The sequence below is a fragment of the Arachis stenosperma genome, chromosome 9 (assembly GCF_014773155.1).
Source record: "Arachis stenosperma cultivar V10309 chromosome 9, arast.V10309.gnm1.PFL2, whole genome shotgun sequence".
NCBI lineage: Eukaryota > Viridiplantae > Streptophyta > Magnoliopsida > Fabales > Fabaceae > Arachis > Arachis stenosperma.
The window spans coordinates 110,475,162-110,497,735 of NC_080385.1; the positions used below are offsets into that span (position 1 = coordinate 110,475,162).

The 22,574-nt window shown below is 36.1% G+C and overlaps 1 non-coding gene across 1 annotated transcript; it reads right to left on the reverse strand.

The window, feature by feature from the left end:
- Positions 1–12,955: 12,955 nt before the first annotated feature.
- LOC130952184 (small nucleolar RNA R71) lies at positions 12,956–13,062 on the reverse strand. Its single transcript, XR_009074365.1, has one exon. It is a non-coding gene; the product is annotated as a small nucleolar RNA R71 (small nucleolar RNA).
- Between the last annotated feature and the right edge of the window lie 9,512 nt (positions 13,063–22,574).

The window sequence follows — 22,574 nt, forward strand, 5'->3', positions numbered from 1 at the left end:
TGCCTTGAATTATATGCAATTTATCTAACAATAACAATAGCAACCACAAATAAACTATTACTTTTATTCAGGATATTTAAGATGCTGATAATTTATTAAAAAATAATAAATAAAATTAATATTGTACTCAAAACAATAAAATTTAAAAGACAATACTACTCAACTACAAAAAAAAATAGCCATATTTTTAAAATATTCCTTCTAACTTAATATAACCCAAAATATCTAACAAAATTTTTATTTTATTTCACCATAAATCTCTAACTTTTCACTACCACTCCATCTACTTGTAAATTGCAACCACTATAACTCTACTGATGCAAAATTGTATCAAGAAATAGAAAATTAGATAAAAATTCAGAAAAAATAGAATAAAAATTCTTAAAATTAAAGTCAAAAGAGAGAAAATAGAATTTTCAATTACATCATACATATTTACATTAATATATTTTATTTATATTTATAATATAATTTTTTAATTAGACTAGACCCAATACTAATTTTAACATTATTCTCTCCTTCAAAATAACTGTCTTCAAAAGTTGTAAGAAAAAATTATAAATCATTATTAAATTTATAAAAGTAAATTACAAAAAATTAATTCTAAAACAATATTTTTTATACCACTGCTTAAAATAAAAATTAACCACCAGACCACGAGGATCTTATTGTTTAAAAAAAAAACTAGATTTTTTTTAGTATATTTTGGAACCAGAGTTTAAGAAAACAAAAGAAAAATTACAGATTCATTATTCTCCGAGGTAAAGAGACCCTTTTACAGTAATCATCAAGTAATAATCTAAGGCTATGAGGTGGTTGATCAAGAAAATAGTATTCCTATTGTATTTTCAAGGTTTCCTTTGTGAGCTAATCTACACTCCTGTTACTCTCTCTGTAGATATGTCTTATGACTCTTATCTGTATTTTTCAGCTTTGCTTCATGATGGAACCTATCTTTCTAACTAGACTTTTCAGGTGTTTGTGCATGTGTTCCAATTTCGTGAGCACTATTACTGCTGCTTGTGAATCTGATTCCACCATTACCTTCCTAAATCCTAGCTCCCAGGCCATTTGTATACTGTGGAGAACGCCAAATCTCTGCTCGAAAAGTCACACAGCTTCCAATGTTAATCATAAAGCTACCAATCCAATGTCCTTGTTCATCCGAATGAGCCCTCTACAATCCGCTGCCTGCCATGCTATTAACAGCCCCATCCGTAGTCAACTTAGTCCATCCTTCATTTGGAGGTTACTTTTTAGAAGTTGACCCAATATTTGGTCTATTCTACAAGATCTGAATTTGGGCTGAGCCAACATATTGGAAGCCTAACCGGGAGGATCCCTTCCCTTCCCTTCTTTCATTCCTAGAGATGGAAAAGAGGAGTAAGGAACTCGCTACTGCAACCGACCCAGATACCGTCGGTAGTCGCTGGCTTGCATTGAGGAACCGCTATCCAGCTCTTATCTTACAGAGTATATTTTATTTTTGAATTACTGGACTCAATTGAAAAAAAATATATGGCTGTTGCTGATTTGCTTAATTTCTATTTTTTTCACTATTGTATATTTCTCAATTTGGAGTAGTTAAACTAGGATTCTGATAATATGCATGGCTGCAAAGTTAATTTGCTTGCTAGAAATAAGACAGATATTTAATTTACTATGTATAAAGATGGTTGGTTTCCTTCAATAAATGGATGTTAGTTTCAATAAGAAGGATGTTTAATTTACTATGTATACAGATGGTTGGTTTTCTTCAATAAAAGGATGTTTGTATATGGATGGTTGGTTTCCTTCATATGAAAATCGCCATCGAAGTGACTGATGTTGTGAAACCGAGGCATGTTATGGTGGTCCCAAATGAAGGGATGCAAATTTCTAAAGAACCAGGGATACAAAGATTCTTGAGAATCAAGTTTGATGTTATGTTCCCTTTAAGGCTTTCCACATATCAGAAACATGAGCTTAAGAAGATTATGAGAAAGGATTATGAATTGTCATCATGAACATGATATATATAAATAAACTAATTCTTTCAATCTTTTATCACTTACACTGATATATGTATGTAGTGTAATTTTCAGCACTAGTCTTAAAAAAATTGTGCATAATACTAATAAACAAGGCATGGTTGGTTACTGCTACACAGGTTTTGAAATTGATAGCAAAAAATTATTACTGTGTAAAAATTGAAAAATGAAAATATTTTTTGTTTGTAACTTGAGCATTGTCTATTAAGGTAGTTAAATATAGTTATATTGTAATTTACATAACTAAGTATAACACCACAAGTGGCCCTGGATTTTGTTTTTAATAATATTATTATAACACGTTACTACTTGTTATGTGTAAAGTGTGTATGGTTCACCTTATGAGTGGTTTCAGTTAAAGAAGTTATAGGCTTCTTATTTAGTTTGTCATATTAATTGCTTATTATAAAAATGACTTGTCTCTAGATATTTCCCTAAGGACTAAGGTCCCATGACATGATATTATTATGAATTAAAGTTGGATTTGAGTTAAGCCATTAAATATGGTACACGAGTGGTATTTTAGTTTGGTCAATTTGTTAATTATTTATTATCAACTAAAGCGGATGTTCATTTTACTATGTATGGGGATAGTGCTTTCATATGAAAAGTTAACCATTGGTTTTTTGTTTGATTTGCTAGATTCTACATACACATGTTCTGTAGGTTTCTTTTGCTATATGGTTTAGATTAGATTTAGTTTAATTTTGCTTGAATTGAAGTTGGATTTAAGTTAAGTCATTTAAACATGGTGCACGAGTGGTATTTTGGTCAATTTGTTAGTTATTTCTTATTAACTAAAGCGGGTATTCATTTTACTATGTATGCAGATGGTTCTTTCATATGAAAAAGTGGATGTTTATATGGGTTATACTATTGATCTTTTGCTTGATTTGCTACATTCTGCTTGCACATACTCTATAGGTTTCTTTTGCTATGTGGTTTGGGAGTTATAAAAAAATTCGATTAGATTTAATTTAAGTTTGCTTAAATTGAAGTTGGGTTTGAGTTAAGCTAATTAAGCATGGTTTGATGGATGTTTCTTTGTTTTGTGTAAAACACAAGGAGAAGATTTGTGTTCAAATGGACAATTCAACTATATTTGGGGAAACTTTGTGTTTACTTATGGATAAGTTTGTGCCTTGGTGAATTATGATAGAGACAAATCTTGGTGACCAAGAAGATGTTCTTGTATAAAATGTATTTTCTTAGTCTATGAGAATTTGTAATGGGAAATATTATTAATTGATGTAGAAATATTATATCTAATTACTCTTTTGATGGTAGCGTATAGTAAAAATTTTGTTTCACATATTGTCTATGCTTATATTTTAATCGGAAAAAGAATGTACATTAAGGGGAAAAAGAATTATACTCCATCTAAAGATAAAGAAGGAATCTTATTTCCATTTACATAGATGAATTTATATTAAAGGAAAAAAGAATAGCATTATCTTCTATATTTTAATTCTTTATATATTTCCTCTAGTGTACATATACACAATTGTTTTTGTTACAATATGAAGAAGCTCTAATCTAAACTTCGTGAATCTTTAATTAAAATCGAACCATCTCATAAACCTATTTTCATACATCAAAATATCCAAATAATAAGAAGCTCTTATTCTAACTTCATGAATCTATAGCCAAAAAATAACATCTGAATCTAATTAATCTATATCAATATAAAAACATCCCAGAGCAAAAATAAACATTCGAAAAAGTGCACATCACAAGCTTCTCAATCATTATATGCTACAAGAAATGGAATGACCATAGCCATAAACTCATCGTATGAAAGTTTTGCTAAACCAGTATAACATTTGTCCTTCTCCTTAAACTTTTTTGTTAGAACCTGAAAATACAACAAGTAATTAGCACAATAAAACAAACAAGCATGCACACACACATATAAGGAGAAATACTTGATTCTAATAAGATGAATTCCATGACTGTGCTAATTTTTAAGAACTGAAATGAAATAAATGAAATGTAAAATGCTGCAGCATTTGAAAATAATGGATTCTATGAGTTCTTGAAGGGGAACCAGCTCCTTCTTGTCAATCAAACCGAATTCCTGCAAAAAAAAAAACACCTTTAATAACATTGTGATGTTAACAATTAGAAATGATTTCTAAACCAGATGATACACAAATAGAAATCACAGCAAGGGGATCGAAAGATACACAAGATGGGTGCAAACAGGTAAATAGCATATAACTAGAGATCTTTATTCGGAAAAAAGGCATAAAGCAATAGGAAACAAGAAACTGTATTGCAAGGCATTATGCTAAACCAAACCATCTAATCAGTTTTGAGCTTCTCCTCAATACTTGCCTTGCTAAGAATCATTATACCAATTATGATGAGTAAGGGCAAACCACTATGGAAGAGTTATTTTGCATAAGAACATGTTGAACAATGACAGAAAAATGAAATAACAAGCCATAATGTTGAATATGATTGACAAAAGTAAGTCCTTTCTTTTTTTGGTTTCTTTGTGGCATATTAACAAACAATTTGTGTGGTGTTGTATACCTGAGGAGAGAGTGATTCATGCATGGAAGAAGAAGAAGAAACCAGCCAAACCGGAAGAGATGAAATTAGTGGCAAAATTGGTGACGGTTGCTTGAAGCGAAGAAAGGGATTTGAGGCTGTTGACAAAGCATCCCCACATGGTGACATTGAAGAGTGCTACAAAGGCATACCTAAGAAAATGAGATGTAGGGTTAGGATACAAGGTTTGGTTTATTTGATGAGAAATACAAACGAATAGAATACATGATGCGGAAGGGGCACGGTCGTTCGGAAGTCTAGTTGATGTCGCGGCGGCACGAAAAAATGGCACGTTGGGTTGTTGGGAGCGACGGCAGTGACGGCGGCATGGCATTGGGGGTTTGGGCGAGAGGAATTAGGGTTTGTGGGAGAGAGATTAGGTGCTCGTAGTGAGAGTGAATTTTTTTGGGTATACAATGGGCTTATTTATTTTTAAAAAATTCAATTTTTAATCATGAATTTGAATTAAATAATTTCTATTTTAAACCATTATTCATATTGTTCACCTATACTTTCTCTTCTTACAAAAGGCTAATTGTCTTAGAAATTCTATTGAGTATATTGGCATTTAGAGTCCAAACAATTAAAATGTCACAATAGAGATTTCATAGAATTAAGAATTTTACCAAATCTAATTGACACTTAGAACTTAACATATGAAAGAAATGACTTCACAAAGTTAAGACAACGGTCAATTAACACATATTGTGTCAATTAACAATGTCAATTGGAACAATAAAGAAGTATGTGTCAAAAGATCTCAATTAAAATTTTAAAATGTTAAGACAAAGGTCAATTAACACATATTTAATATGCCAAAATTTAGAATAGATACCATTTGACATGCTTACAAGCCCATACAGAAGAATAGATTCCATTAACAGACATGTATTCAACTATTAATGTAAAAGCTTTTATTGAGTTAGAAATTTTGTTCAGTCTATAATTAATAGTTAACATTCAATTTTTCAAGCAAATATGTGCTCTAGCATCAACTTAAAGGCACTTGATATTCCTATTGTCAATCGGTCAAAAGATAAGATAAATATTAATTGATACCCTCAACTTATCAAAGGTAAGATAAATGTCAATAGGAGTTGTCAATAAACAACTAAGTTTCCACATTTTCAATTGTTACATGTCTTCAAGTGAGAAATCATGGGGGCATTGTGTTAGGCAAAAAAATATATCAAAAAAGAAACTTTGAATGATGCAAACGAAGTTGTAACTGACACAATGTTATTGGGCATATTTGGTCAAAGACATAATTTTACATAGATAGCAATGCAAAGCATCAAGAAAACAAGTGTGGGACTGTTACTAATTCAAATTTGAAAATTGACAAAGATATTATGAAAGTAACTGTTAATAGACATTAGGTTAGTTTATAAACAAAATTTAGGGTAAACATTGTAATCAGTTTAGTTTTTCTTGAAAAATATTTGAAAATTCAAAAATACTTTTAGCTTCTCTAGCATCAGAGAGTAAAACTGAAAATCTTAAGTAATTTCTCTGAAATTTGAACTCAAACTTGTACTCTATTTTCTATTTTTAATCAGAAATCTTTATTTTTATTTATTCTTCTTCATCTTTTTCTTCTTTTCTCTTTTAATTTTTTCATTTTACTTTGCCTCTCGCACCTTGCATATTTTTGTTTTATCTTTAATTTTATTTTTAAAAAACTACCATTAAGACCTTGAAACACCCACAAGAGGAGTCGTTTTGCTTTTTGAATTAAGATTGTGAAACAAAACTCGAAAATTATTAATTTATTTGTTGTTAACAATGGAACAAAAAATTGAGTAAAATAAATTGGCCACTTGGTGGGACATTGTCAATAGGTTATAGTTTTGTTAAAAAAAATTCCAAACTTACAAGAGGTTACGGAATTGCAAAATATTTTTTGATACTAGAAAATTAGTATCAATTGACATGTTAAGTTTGTCTACTATATCTTCTACTTCTAGTGATGAAAGAAGAAAGGAAATTGAAAATATTTTCATACCTCAAACCACAGAGGCTATTTTATTGTCAGTGAGACATGATGACGTTAGTCGTACTCGTACCTATCTTGGCTTCTATGAGGTGGCCATCTAATGCCTTGCCATTGGAGTTTGTCCCCTCCATAGCGACACAAGGTTTGATTAATTCTGTTTACTCACCAATTCAAAACCATGTCTACTAAAACCCATATGTCAATGCTACCATGGAAAAATTTTCAACTTTTGGCTCACAAACTTCACTTGGTATATTATCTACTTCAAATGTGAGCACAATATGCGATAATTGTTCTACTACCCAAAATATAAGTCCAGTTTTTCTAGTATGTCAAAAACATTGTCGTCAGAAAACTTTATGGTTACTACAGATACATTGAAAAAGTTTCATTAGCAAATAAATGAAAATCATTATAATTTGGCTAATATATTGACTCATCATATGACAAAAACGTTTGATTCTTTTATTGAGTTGACCAACACTAAGTATGAGCAATTAATCTATAAAGTAAATCAAATTGCTAAGATAGTTAGTATGAAGAAAAATTAAAATGGTTTCATTGAAGTACAAGAGATAAATACAAAACAAAATTCTCCTGAACATAATATGCATTTGGGTAACCAAGATCAAAATGATAGTGATGTAATAAAAGATGATACTAGACTACAACAAAATATTAATCAAGTTATTAAACAAAATGATATTGAGGGCAAGGGGTCAACCAAGTGGTTGAAGAAATTCTAAAAAGATTGATTTGGATTTGTAGATCAACCTCAGTTTATGTCTTCTTTTTTCTGAATTTATCCAACAAACTAAATTGCCTAAGGGATAGAAGTTTCCTAAGTCATTAACTATATTCTTTAGGGAAGATGAAGAATCGTCAATAGAGCACATTGCTCGCATACCGTCGACATCATCGAGGTGGTGTCAAATGATGAGTATTTGAAGATAAAATTCTTTTTCTCCTTGTAGGGTTGGAAGTGAGTCAACCCAACTTACTCGACTCATTAATAGATCGATAAGCTGAACATGTGAGTTGGTGAGTTGAGCTTAAGCCTGGAATTGAGCTCATAAATTAAATGAGCCGAGTTTGAGCTTGGATAAGCTCAGCTCATTAGCTCGTGAGTTGGCTCGAATATATATATATATTAATACACATATCTTATATGCATTTAATCTATACTTTTAATATTATATATATACATATGAAATGGTAATATAAAATTATATATATTAATGATCTTAATTATTTAAAATTTTATATTTATTTTTTATATATAATTTTAATGTAGGACATAAATAAAAAATTTATAATTTATTGATAAATAGACAATATATAAAATTAATTTTTTTAAATATTTTTTAAAATATATAAGTTATAATTTATTGATATAGAATTATAGATTATATTCTTATTATTTGAGTAATTTATTCTCCACTAAACTCAATGTAGGAGAATCAATTGATAAGTATTTGGCTAGAATCACAAAAAATAGAAGCTTTAATCTAGTTTCAGAATCTGAAGTAGTCAAAATGGCCATAAATGAATTAGAATTTGGAATTAGGAAGAAGCTTGTAAATCAATAATATCATGGCATGACTTAACTTGTTGAAATGTTAGACAAATTGAACAATTGAAAGTTGAGAAAGAAGCAAAGTATAAGGAGATGATAAAAGAAAAATTGATGAATAATCATCTAATGTCTACATATCATTGAATAAGAAATGTAGAGAGTGATCTGAAAGAAATTTTTGAAGTATAAGATAAATGACTTTTCTGCAAATAATGAGTAATTTTTATAATATAAAATATAACAAAAAATGATATCATCTTTATTTTTTTATCGTCCTTCGTCTTTTCCTCAATCTAATTTTATTTTTTCTTTTCTCTCTTCTTTCTCTAATTCTCTATCTCTTTTCTCTCTCTTATTCACCGTAGTCTTCTTTCTTCATTTTTTCTCTTCTTTCTTTGTTTCTCTATCCCTTTTCTCTTTCTTATTCATCCCATTCTTTTGCTTTTTCTTTCTCATTTATGATTTTTTAAATTCTTTTTCTTTCTTGTCTTTTGGTTCTAACTATTTTATTTACATTTTTATAGTTTTATTTAAAAAAAATGCATCAAGTTTAAAATCATGGGAAAAAAACAATCACTCATTGACATTTGAATATGTAATTCATAAGTACACAAGCCTAATTGTCTTAGAAATTATGTTAAGTCAATTGGCACTTGGAGTCAAAACTATTAGAATATTAGTATCAAAATTTCATAGGATTAAGAATTTTATAAAATCTAATTGATACTTAGAGCTTTACATATGAAATAAACGACTTTACAAAGTTAAGATTCTGTTACTTCTGAAGTTAGAAAAATTGTGTCAACTAATAGTGTTAATTGGAACAACAAAAGAGTATGTGTAAAAAAATATGAAGTAAAATGTCAAAAGGTTAAAATGAAAGTCAATTGACATATATTTAGTGTGCCAAAGACTAGAACATATACCATTTGACATGCTTACAGCTTCAGACAAAAGAATAAATTTCATTAACAGACATGTATTCAACTATCAATGTAGAAGCTTTTATAGACTTAGGAATTCTGTTAAGTCTATTAATGGTTAGCATTCAATTTTTCAAGCAAATTTGTTCTCAAAGTATCAACTTAAAGGCACTTGATAATCCCATTGTCAGTCAGTCAAAAGATAAGATAAATATTAATTGATAACCTTAACTTGTCGATGGGAAGATAAATGTCAATAAGGATTGTCAATAAACAACTAAGTTTTCATAATTTTATTCATTACATGTCTTCAAATGAGAATATTTTCTAAGAAAAAACTTTGAATGATGTAAAGGAGGTTGTAACTGATACGATATTATTGGGCATACTTGGTCAAAGACATAACTAATAGAGGTAGCATTGCAAAGCGTCGAGAAAACAAGCGCAGGAAAGTTACTAATTCTAATTTGAAAACAAACAAAGATAATATAAACGTAACTATCAATTGACATTAAATTAGTATATAAATAGAGTTTTGGTAAACATTGTAATCGGTTTAGTTTATTTTGGGAAACACTTAGAAACCAAAAAATACTTTCAACCTTCTTGGCATCACAGAGTTAAACTAGAAATTTTAAGTAATTCCTCTTAAATTTGAACTCAAATTTGTACTCATTTTCTATTTTTAATCAAAGTTCTTATTTTTATTTGTTTTTCTTTATCTTCTTCTTCTTCATTTCTCTTTTAATTTTTGCATTTTACTTTACCTCTAGTACCTTGCATGTTTTCTTTTTATCTTTAATTTTACTTTCGAAACTACAATTGAAACCTTGAAACACCCACAAGAGGAGTCATTTTCGCTCCTAAAATTAAGATTGTGAAGCAAAACTAAAAAATTATTAAATGATTTGTTGTTAAAATGAAACAGAAAAACAAAAAAAAATAGTCAGTAAAATAAATTTTTAAATATTATTTTAATATTTTATTTTTATCAAAAGACATGTCATTCTGACTTTATACATGTCATTCAAAAACTAAATATAGAAGGGGAGAGAAATTTTACCAAAATAGTAGGTGTTATAGAGGGAAATATGAAATAGGTTGATTCATCCAATCAAAATATAAAAAAAAAAGCTCTGATGATAAAAAAAACATTTAGGGGGTGTTAATGAATCATAAAAGTGAGAAAGAACCATAACAAGAAGAAGGAAAGATAGAAAAGTAGTAACACATGGAGAAGTACATGGTAAGGTTGATCAGACAATATTAGAGAAGCTTAGAATAAGTATCATTGGAGAGTCAATAAGGCCTATGAGAGTAGAAGACTGATGAATCCGTATTTGATGATGATTTTTTATTAGAATTGAACGAATTTCATCACATAAACTTACACTTATTTCCTTGAATAGCATGTTTTTGAACTTTCTTCCTAAATTGTGCTTGATTATGAAAACATACTCTTTTGTGCCCAATTTGATATATTTTATTCCATTTGCCTTCCATTCGATGTCTTGATCTTGTTTGTGAGTGTTTTCAAGTGTATAAGGTGGGAGTGGTTTGGAGAAAATGGAAAAAGAGCATGCAAAGTGGAGGAAACATGAAGAATCAAAGGAGATGAGTTCAGAGACGTGTGCGTGCGCACAGCCTCTTGTGCGTACGCACAGGAGCCCAAGCAGAGCGCGTGGATCATTTCGAGTGCGTCGCGTGTCCAAGCAAGCATCGCCTAGTATGCGTGCGCACAGGTACTTGTGCGTACGCATATGATGGGATTTTCGCAAGGTGTCGCGTGCGTCCGCACAGGTGTCCGCGCATGACTTCATTAAAAAAGAACGTGACTCGCGATTTGAGGGCTTTGGAGGCCCATTTATGAAGTCTCTTAGCTCATATTGGAGGGGGAATGAAAGACATAACATAGCATATCATTAGTATAGTTTAGGAGTAGGAGTAGAAGGTTTTAATTTTAGTTTTCTCTAAGTTTTTCCTCATCTCTACTAGGGTTTCTATTAGGGTTTTACATTCAAAGTGCCATTTCCATTTTTTATCTTGGATTTTGCTAATCTCATTGTAAGTATTCTCTTATTACTCTTTATAGCTACATTGTCATTACTCTTTCTTCTATTTCAAGTTATAGTTCAATTTCACTTCTCCTTTGCAATTTCAATTTCTTGTTGATGTATTTGGTATTTGATGTTTGTTCTATGCTTTTTTATGTTATTCTTGTTGATTGAGATCAATTGTTGCTTTTAATTTTAAGTTTTTTCTTATTTCCCTCATGTTTAAGGTTTTTGCCCACCAAGTGTTTGACAAAATGTCAAACATGGTTTTAGGCTAAATTTTTGTCTCTTGGCTTGAGTGAAGTGAGCCATTGGGTTTCTAGAGTTGGAATGTCCAACATTTTGTGTCAATTCTTGGATTGTTAATTGTTCTTGTTCTTACTAACGCTAATTTGTTGCTAAAGCAATTAGCAAGCAATTTAGGATTTGTGGGTTAAGAACACTTATGCTCATTTAACTTACCTTCCGATGTGAGGGTTGATCAAGTGAGACTAATCCATCATAATTGTCATAGTTGTCGTTCCAACAAGGAAAGGACCCTTAGCTCACTCCAACCCAAGACCCCTTTTATGCTTTCAATCTTTCATAGATTGCTATGTTAATCTCTTTTATACTTTACTTGTTTATATTACATAGTCGGTTCTTTAATTTCTTTATTGGTTCAATCATTACAATTTTACATGATCTTTTATTGCTTTATATGTTCATTTCTTCGTTGACAACCCCGTGATCATTACAACCGGAATTTGCACACTTGTTGCCCTCAAGTTATTCTTTGGGAGACGACCCAGGAGTCAAATACTCTCGGTTTTAAATTGGTTTTGAGTTGTGACATATCTTGTGAATTTCCAATTTGATCGGTGACTGATTGTTTGGTTTGGTCTATGCTTGCAACATTAATCCTCTTTTAGTGTGAAAAATCCAAACTTAAGTAATTGGCAATATCAATCGCTCGTCAAATTTTGGCACCGTTGCTGGGGAATTCACTTTAAGTGCAACGAGTTCTATGATTTTGGTTGTGTAAATATGTGAATAGTGTGAATATTTGGTTTTTGGTTTGCTATTTAGCATTAATTGTAGATACTATTTTCCTCTCTAGTTAGTCTTAGTAGTTGTAAATCGTTAAGTTAGTTCTTGATTACTTGCCTACTTTTGTTTTGCTTTTCACAATTGCATGCTTTCATTGCCTCCTCAGTTGAATAACACGGTCGCTTCCAGACCCGAGCTTGGCCACTTTTGATCTAGAAATTGAAAGAACTTTAACTCGTATAAGGCAAGCTCGGCGCCGGCTAGCTTTCGTGAATAGTAAATCGGGTTCCCTTGAGGATCACTCCCATTCACTATCACCGCGAATCCGTAACCATCATTCTCCAATCAACGAGGAGACTCTATATTCATCTGTGGGTAGTACTAAATTCTCTTTGAGTGACTCAAGTGACACCGTCATGGCGGACCCACCCCAAAGGATCACCTTGAAGGAAGCCGGAGCTCCTGATCTTAATTTGCAACCGCTTCAGATTCTATATCCGGCCTTGGACCCAAATTTTGAGCTTAAGTCTGGCACAATTAACTTGCTCCCCAAATACAATGGACTACCTAGGGAAGATCCTCTGAAGCGCCTTAAGGATTTCCAAGTTGTATGTGCAACTGCGAGAAGACATGGGGCAGATGAAGCCGCGGTGTTGGTCTTCGCTTTCCCGTTCTCTCTAGAGGGAAAAGCGAAGGAGTGGTTTTATACTCAGCTGGGTGAAGTTAGATCCAATTGGGACTTGTTGCGAAAAGAATTTTTGGAGAAGTTATACCATCCTCAGAAAATAGACAAGCTGCAAAGAGAGATCTCTTGCATTATGCAATGAGATGGAGAGAGTTTGTATGAATACTGGGGAAGATTCAAGAAGTTGCTGGAGGCTTGCCCTCACCACCGGATTGATGAGTTGGTTCTGATCAGTTATTTCTGTTAAGGAATGCACAACCAAGACAACCTTCTCCTAGATGTTGCGAGTGGAGGGTCATTGACCAAAAACAAGACCGCTGCAGAAGCATGAGAAGTTATATCGGATCTAGCAGACTCAACTCAATACTCAAGGGTAAGGAGTCCACAACCAAAAGCCTTGAGTGAGGTTTCTCCCTCTGGAGATGCAATTTTGACTAAGACCCTCGGTGAGATGACGATTTTGTTGAGGCAAATCACCCAAGGGCAACAAATCCCTCAAGCTTTGATAAATGCTCCACCTCAACCTCCACGGATTGAAGGACCATCAAGGATATGTGGTCTTTGTGCTTGTAATACTCATTACACCGATGAATGCCCTCAAATTCAAGAAGACACTATATTGGTGGTTGCTAATCCTTACCCGCAAAGACCCAATTACAACCAAAGATCATACCCACATGGAGGTAATCAAAGATAAGGGTGGAGAGATAACTCAAACCAAAGGTGGAATCAAGCTTCCCAAGCTTAACGCAACCAAAATGCTCAAGTCTACTACCATCAACACTCCCAAGGTCAACCACAATACCAACAACAATACCAACAATCCCCACAACCTCAGTCTCAAGTGAAGTATCAACATGCAAACAGTCGATCCAATCCTTCTCAAATTAACCAAGCCCTTCCCTCCAATCAATCCCACATGAATGACACAATTCACACCTTCATGCAAGAGCAAAGAGAGTTCCATAAGAAATAAGATGCTTACATGGCTACAATAGCCAAAGCCCTTACCCGTTTAACTCTCCCTCTTCAAGCCGTACAAAGCACCCAACAAGCTTCAACCTCAAGTAGTTTACCCTCTCAACTCCAACCTAACCCTACGGGGAGCATAAATGACATTACCCTTAGAAGTGGTACCAAATTGGATAAGAATGTTGTTATACCCACAAGGTTGAGTGAGGAAATAAACAATGAGGAGGTAGGAGATGAAGTAGAGGTGATGAGGGATGAAGAAGAAAATGTTGACAAAAGTGAGGAAGAACCACCAAAGGTCAAAGAGCTAAAGAGAAAGACCTTGCTTGAAGAGCCTTTACCCATTCCATTCCCAACTTTAGCCAAGAAAATAAAGAAGCAAGAAGATCTTGACCCCACTATAGTGGAAGTTTTTGAGAAAGTTGAAGTTACCGTCCCTCTCTTTCAAGCCATTCAACAAGTGTCGAAATATGTCAAGTTTCTCAAGGATGTTTGCACTCACAAAGACAAACTTGGCAATCTCAACAAAAAGCCGGTAGATGACTCTATCTCTTCTTTACTTCCTGAAAAATGTAATGATCCCGGCCTATGTTTGGTGACTTGTTTGATTGGTGGGATTAAGTTCATGGATTGTATGTGTGATTTGGGTGCGTGTGTGAGCATCATGCCATTCCCCATCTGTGAAAGATTTAACTTATCTCCCCTAAAGAGGTCCGGGGTGAGGTTTGTGTTAGCCGATAAGAGTATTGTGTCAGTTGTGGGGATTGCAGAGAATGTCATAGTTAATATTCAAGGATTACTCTTTCCAGTTGATTTTCACATTTTGGAGACCCCTCCCATTGACTCAACCAAGCCATCATCAATACTCTTTGGAAGACCATTCTTGAAGACGGCCCGTTTCAGGCTAGATGCACACTCGGGAGTCTATTCTTTTGAGTCGGATCGCAAGTTAGTCAAGTTCACTTTGGAGGAGTCCAACAAGCCCATCCTTGAAGCTTACTCTATTTTTGGGTGCGACATAGTTGAAGACAAAGTGAGTGAAGATGGCAAGGAGCAAGGAAAAGAGGATAGTGCCAAGAAGTCAAATTCAAAGGATCATACTCAACCAAAGCAAGCCAAGGTATGCAAGCCCAACTTAAGACTCTAAACCAAAGTGCTTGGTGGGAGACACCCCACCATGGTGACATTTTCCAATTCTATCTCTTGTTTATAGCTTTTTGAACTACTTGTTTTCTTGTGATATAATGATTAGTTTAGATTTAGTTGGATAATTTTGAGTTGTATAAGTTAAATTACTCGTGGACTATGACTTTGTGCTTGTTTGAATGATTTGGGGTTGGTATCTTTTTGTGCTAAGGTTAGGAACCTTAGTTTTGAAAAGAAAAGAAATTTCTAAAATAGGGCATCTGTGCGTATGCACCAAGCTGTGCGTGCGCACAAAACTGTGTTTTTCGCCATCTGTGCGGACGCACAAGCCTTTGCGTCCGCACACAACTTGACATGCCCTCTGGTCGTGGCGCCAGCACAGCTTATGCATGCATGTTGCCCCCTTTCCTTTGACCTGTGCGTGCGCACAGCTGCGTGCGTACGCACACGTTCCCTTTCATGCTTCATTTGTGCGGCCGCACAGACGTGTGCGTCAGCACACCAATTGCAAGCCCCTCTGGTGGGAGCGAAGGAACAACCTGTGTGCGTGAAAACCTCCCCCATTCTTAAACTTTGTGCGTGCGCACGGACCCGTGTGCGCACACACACCTGCTTCTGTCCACATAAAAAAAAGAGTGAGCCCTTTGTACGCATGGTGCACAAAATTGTGATCTCTAATAATGGCATTCAACTTGGTATGTGCATCTACTAACTCAGCACTTTCTTCACAACTTCGCACAACTAACCAGCAAGTGCACTGGGTCGTCCAAGTAATAAACCTTAAGTGAGTAAGGGTTGATCCCACGGAGATTGTTGGTATGAAGCAAGTTATGGTCATCTTGTAAATCTCAGTTAGACGGATAATAAATGGTTATGGGATTTTTGAATAATAATAATAAATAAACAGAAAATAAAGATAGAAATTGTTCCGAGGGTTACCTGAAACTGTAGGTTAATCTCGGACGAGATCTTCTGTGCTGGTCGGAGTTGTTATGTCCGACTTGATGATGGTGGCTGGAGCCGCCGTGTTCGACTTGTTGGACTTGGCGATGGTGCTAATCCTTCGTCCCCGGAGGGTGGGGGGTACCTGCAAGGGATTCCGATGCTTAAGTTAGCAAGGGTATTAAGCAGGTATTTAGTAGAATCAGAGTATGAGTTATACCTGGGTGCTCCAGTGTATTTATAATGGTGAGATGTAACCTTCTGTGGATAAGATAAGTTAGTTATCTTATCTTATCTTCAAGTGAGGTCATCTTATCTTTAAGGGAACCGCCTTTCCCTCTGTAGACTTGGGCCGCCTTAGGATTTGGGGCGTGTTCCTCCACTTGGGCCCTTCTTTGGGCTTTCCTGGTGACTTGGCCGAGCTCTTTGGAAAGAGGTCGGGTTGTCCTGACCTGAAGAGGTCGGTTGCTTTGTCTGTCGAACATCCCGGGTCGGACAACTTGACCCAGGGTATGAACAGTGCCCCTGCTTGAGCTCGGTCTTTCTGTTGAGGTTGAGTTTTTTGACTTCGGTCCTTTCATGATGAAGCCGAACTCAAGCATTTTGTCGATTTTCTTTTTGTAGAATCTTTTGAATGTAGAACGTTTTCCTCTAAAGGCGCGCGCTTTTATATCAACGTTTGCTTTTGGGAACGTGAAAGGGTTTAATACCTTCATTAATTGGTATTAATTGCCCCGTTTTCTCCTGGCTTTCATTTTGAATTTTCTCAATCAAAAACGGTTTCTCTTCTTCGCTCTTCTTTGTAACTTCTCCCTTTACTCTCTCATTTTCTGTTTCTTTCATAACTTCTTCCTGCAACGTCTGTTCTGTCATTGCTCTCTGTGGAAGAGGGGTGATTTCCAGATTTTCTCCTTCTATCTTTGCGGTTTTTCGCTTCGAGGTTTTTCTTCTATTTCTCCAGGTTCGATTTTTTTTCCTCTGTTCCTTATATATGTCGGTAGAAAGTTTGAATTTTGCTTTAGAGAAAGTTGGGATTTTTCTGTTTTTACCATGCCTGATTGTTTGCGTGTTCTGGAATTTCTTCATTTTTTGGTGCGAGTCTTTTGCTTTTCGTTGCTTGAATTTTTTCTTAGGGCTTTTGCATGTTGTCGCCGCTTCTGGTTGCGCCTTTGATGATGATTTTTGCTTGATCTTGAAAAAGTTTGCGTCTTTGGTGATTTTCTGCTTGACATTTTTGATGTTTGACAATGCTTTTTGCTGATAGACTGTAGGAAGGTGGTGACTTTGTTCTTTTGTTTTTACTTCCTTTGTTTCTTTTGAGACTTTGTTTTCTTTCTGATGAGTGCCGGGGCGTAAGCTGTAGAAATTTCCTGAATCCTTGCTTTGTTACTACCTCCAAAGGATGCCCCAGGATTTTGGTTTGAATCTTGGGGCTTTCCTTTTTTGTTCGTCCGTCGAGTTGTTTTTGCCCCTTGTCCGAGATGCTTTTTTAGTAACCCACTCTTCTTTTCTTATTGTAGGATTTATTTGGCCTCATGTATTCTTGCAATAACGTTGTAGAGATGTCTTCCCGGGTTCCTGAGGGCATGGCTGATTGGGTGGACTCAATGGTCCTTATGTGTGTCTCCTTGGTTGATTCCGAGTTTTGCGCGCAGCTTAGGCAGTTTCATAGGGTCTGTAGTAATCCAGGTGATGCGAAGAACTATGAACTTGTCCCTCCCTCCTCCGAAGAGAGAGTCTGCTTCTCTACTCGGGTTGTTGACGATCGCCCTCTCTTCTATGTTTATGACTTTTTCTTTGGTCCGCTGGGTATCACCCTTCCTTTTACTAAATTTGAGGCCGACTTGTTATGGTCCTGCAATGTCGCCCCCTCTCAACTTCACCCTAATTCCTGGGGTTTCATAAAGATTTTTCAATTGTTGTGCAATGGTTTTGGTATCCCTGCTTTCCAATCTCTCTTTTTCTATCTGTTTGTCTTGACTAAGCTCGGAGTGGTAAAAAAGAAGGCAGCTTGGGTCTCCTTTCGCTCTACCTTGGGAAAGAATGTCTTTTCCATGTTTGACGAGTCATTCCGTGGTTTTAAAAACTACTTTTTCAAGGTCCGAGCTGTTGAAGGAGCTCGGCCCTTTTTTCTGGATGAAAATAACGAGCCTGCTTTTCCCTTGGAGTGGCAAAAGGATGTGAGGGTGTCCCGGTATACGTGGAAAATGTTGGATGAGGCTGAGCGAGCCTTTGTGACTGTCTTGGAAGAATACTGGGGGCAACCTCCCCATCTCGACACAAAGAAATTTCTAACCAATCCCTCTCTTCTTCAAACTAAGCTGGGTATTTTGTGTTTCCTTTTTTATCTGTTTATATTGCTTGTGACTGTCCTTTTTGACTTGTGGCTTAATTTCTGTTTTATCTGCAGAGGCAATGAAGAATAATGAAGCCATGAAAGCTTTTAAAAGGGCGCAGAGGGCGACTGCTGCTAGAAACATCTCGGCCAAGGCGGCTGGGGAAGGGTCCTCCCAAGTGCACGTGAAGCCGTCTCTGCCGAGTTCCCCTGGGGTGAAGAAGGTGATCCCCACTCCCCGAGTTCGTCTGGTGGATCCTCACCCTACTTCTGCTGCTCCTTCTGTTGCTTCTCCCAATAAAAAACAAAAAACAGCTGAGCCTTTCGACCTCAATGCTCCCGATTTTAATGCCATTGAATTTGTGGATCAGCAAATCGGTCCCTATGGTACCCTCTCAATGGACGATGTGTCCATCCTTCATCATTTGGAATTTATGGCCCGAAATCACGTATAGATGGCGTATATGTCGGCTGCTATATACCGGACTGCTCAAAATCTTCCTCTCCATACTACCCAAGGCATTTATGGAGGAGGCAAAGCAGGAGTTTGACCGGATGAAGGGGCTGAAGGAGGAGCTTGAATTAAAGGTGACCAAGTTGGAGAAGGATCTAGAGAATGAGAAGGCGAGTTCCCTTTCACTGGCGGCTTCTTTGAGGTTGGCCGATGATGCACGAAATTGTGATCATCAATGGCGCAATCAACATGGTACGCTCAATTGCAATCTCAACTCTTTATCACAACTTCGCACAACTAACCAGCAAGTGCACTGGGTCGTCCAAGTAATAAACCTTACGCGAGTAAGGGTCGATCCCACGGAGATTGTTGGTATGAAGCAAGCTATGGTCACCTTGTAAATCTTAGTCAGGCAGACTCAAATGGTTATGGATGATATATGAATAAAACATAAAGATAAAGATAGAGATACTTATGTATTTCATTGGTGAGAACTTCAGATAAGCGTATGAAGATGCTTTGTCCCTTCCGTCTCTCTGCTTTCCTACTGTCTTCATCTAATCCTTCTTACTCCTTTCCATGGCAAGCTGTATGCAAGGGTTTCACCGTTGTCAGTGGCTACCTCCCATCCTCTCAATGGAAATGTTCAACGCACCCTGTCACGGCACGGCTATCCAGCTGTCGTTCTCGATCATGTCGGAATAGAATCCAGTGATTCTTTTGCGTCTGTCACTAACGCCCCACAATCGCGAGTTTGAAGCACGTCACAGTCATTCAATCATTGAATCCTACTCAGAATACCACAGACAAGGTTTAGACCTTCCGGATTCTCTTGAATGCCGCCATCAATTCTAGCTTATACCACGAAGATTCCGGTTAAAGAACCCAAGAGATAAACATTAGAGCCTTGTTTGCTTGTAGAATAGAAGTGGTTGTCAGTCACTTGTTCATAAGTGAGAATGATGATGAGCGTCACATAATCATCACATTCATCAAGTTCTTGAGTGCGAATGAATATCTTGGAATAAGAACAAGCTGAATTGAATAGAAGAACAATAGTAATTGCATTAATACTCGAGGTACAGCAGAGCTCCACACCTTAATCTATGGTGTGTAGAAACTCCACCGTTGAAAATACATAAGAACAAGGTCTAGGCATGGCCGTGAGGGCAGCCCCCAGTGATCTAAAGATACAAAATGATCAAAAGATGATCTACGATCCAAAGATCCAAAGATGTAAAATACAATAGTAAAGGGTCCTATTTATAGGGAACTAGTAGCTTAAGAATTACAAAGATGAGTAAAAGACATAAAAATCCACTTCCGAGCCCACTTGGTGTGTGTTTGGGCTGAGCTTTGAAGCATTTTCGTGTAGAGACTCTTCTTGGAGTTAAACGCCAGCTTTTGTGCCAGTTTGGGCGTTTAACTCCCACTTTGGTGCCAGTTCCGGCGTTTAACGGCGGGCATTCTTGAGTTGATTTGGAACGCCGGTTTGAGCCATCAAATCTTGGGCAAAGTATGGACTATTATACATTTTTGGAAAGCCCATGATGTCTACTTTCCAACGCCGTTGAGAGCGCGCCAATTGGGCTTCTGTAGCTCCAGAAAATCCACTTCGAGTGCAGGGAGGTCAGAATCCAACAGCATCTGCAGTCCTTTTAGTCTCTGAATCAGATTTTTGCTCAGGTCCCTCAATTTCAGCCAGAAAATACCTGAAATCACAGAAAAATACACAAACTCATAGTAAAGTCCAGAAAAGTGAATTTTAATTAAAAACTAATAAAAATATACTAAAAACTAACTAAATCATACTAAAAACATACTAAAAACAATGCCAAAAAGCGTATAAATTATCTGCTCATCACAACACCAAACTTAAATTGTTGCTTGTCCCCAAGCAACTAAAAATCAAATAAGATAAAAAATAAGAGAATATGCAATGAATTCCAAAAACATCTATGAAGATCAGTATTAATTAGATGAGCGGGGCTTTTAGCTTTTTGCCTCTGAACAGTTTTGGCATCTCACTCTATCCTTTGAAATTCAGAATGATTGGCTTCTTTAGGAACTCAGAATCCAGATAGTGTTATTGATTCTCCTAGTTAAGTATGATGATTCTTGAACACAGCTACTTTATGAGTCTTGGCCGTGGCCCAAAGCACTCTTTCTTCCAGTATTACCACCGTATACATACATGCCACAGACGCATAATTGGGTGAACCTTTTCAGATTGTGACTCAGCTTTGCTAGAGTCCCCAATTAGAGGTGTCCAGGGTTCTTAAGCACACTCTTTTTGCCTTGGATCACAACTTTATTTCTTTCTTTTTCTTTCTTTTTCTCTTTCTCTTTTTTTCGTTTTTTTTTCGCTTCTTCTCTTTTTTTTTTGTATTCACTGCTTTTTCTTGCTTCAAGAATCATTTTTATGATTTTTCAGATCCTCAGTAACATGTCTCCTTTTTCATCATTCTTTCAAGAGCCAACATTCATGAACCACAAATTCAAAAGACATATGCACTGTTTAAGCATGCATTCAGAAAACAAAAGTGTTGCCACCACATCAAAATAATTAATCTGTTATAAAATCTGAAATTCATGCAATTCTTCCCTTTTTCAATTAAGAATAATTTTTTAAGAAAGGTGATGGATTCATAGGACATTCATAACTTTAAGGCATAGACACTAAGACACTAATGATCATAAGACACAAACATGGATAAACATAAGCATAGATTTTCGAAAAACAGAAAAATAAAGAACAAGGAAATTAAAAAACGGGTCCACCTTAGTGATGGCGGCTTGTTCTTCCTCTTGAAGGTCTTATGGAGTGCTTGAGCTCCTCAATGTCTCTTCCTTGTCTTTGTTGTTCCTCTCTCATGATTCTTTGATCTTCTCTAATTTCATGGAGGAGGATGGAATGTTCTTGGTGCTCCACCCTTAGTTGTCCCATGTTGGAACTCAATTCTCCTAGGGAGGTGTTGATTTGCTCCCAATAATTTTGTGGAGAAAAGTGCATCCCTTGAGGTATCTCAGGAATTTCATGATGAGTGGGATCTCTTGTTTGCTCCATCCTCTTCTTAGTGATGGGCTTGAGGTCATGCCTTCTCAGTTGAACTGGCTTCCCTCTTGAGTCTCTCTTCCATTGGGCGCCCTCTTCACAAATGTTTATGAGGACTTGGTCCAACCTTTGATCAAAGTTGACCCTTTTTGAGTTTGAAAGGGATCTCGGAGATCACCTTCTTCAAGGCCACAACTTCATAAAAGTGGTCTTGATGCACCCTTGAGATGAATCTCTCCATCTCCCATGACTCGGAGGTGAAAGCCTTTGCCTTCCCTTTCCTCTTTCTAGAGGTTTCTCCGGCCTTGGATGCCATAAATGGTTATGGAAAAACAAAAAGCAATGCTTTTACCACACCAAACTTAAAAGGTTTGCTCGTCCTCGAGCAAAAGAAGAAAGAAGAGAGTAGAAGAAGAAGAAATAGAGGAGAAGGAGGTGGCTTTGTGATTTGGCCAAAGGGGGGAGAAGTAGTGTTTAGGGTGTGTGAAAATGAAGGAGTGAAGATGGGTTTATATAGGGGTGAAGAGAAGGGTAGGGTTTTTTTGGGGAAGAGTGGTTGAGGTGATTGGTGAATGGGTGAAGAAGAGAGAGGGTGGTGGGGTAGGTGGGGATCCTGTGGGGTCCACAGATCCTGAGGTGTCAAGGAAAATTCAACCCTGCACCAAGTGGCGTACAAAATGCACCCTTTGCCAGTTCTGGCGTTAAACGCCGGGCTGGTGCCCATTTCTGGCGTTTAACGCCATGTTCTTGCCCTTTCCTGGCGTTTAACGCCAGTCTGGTGCCCCTTTCTGGCATTAAACGCCCAGAATGGTGCCAGACTG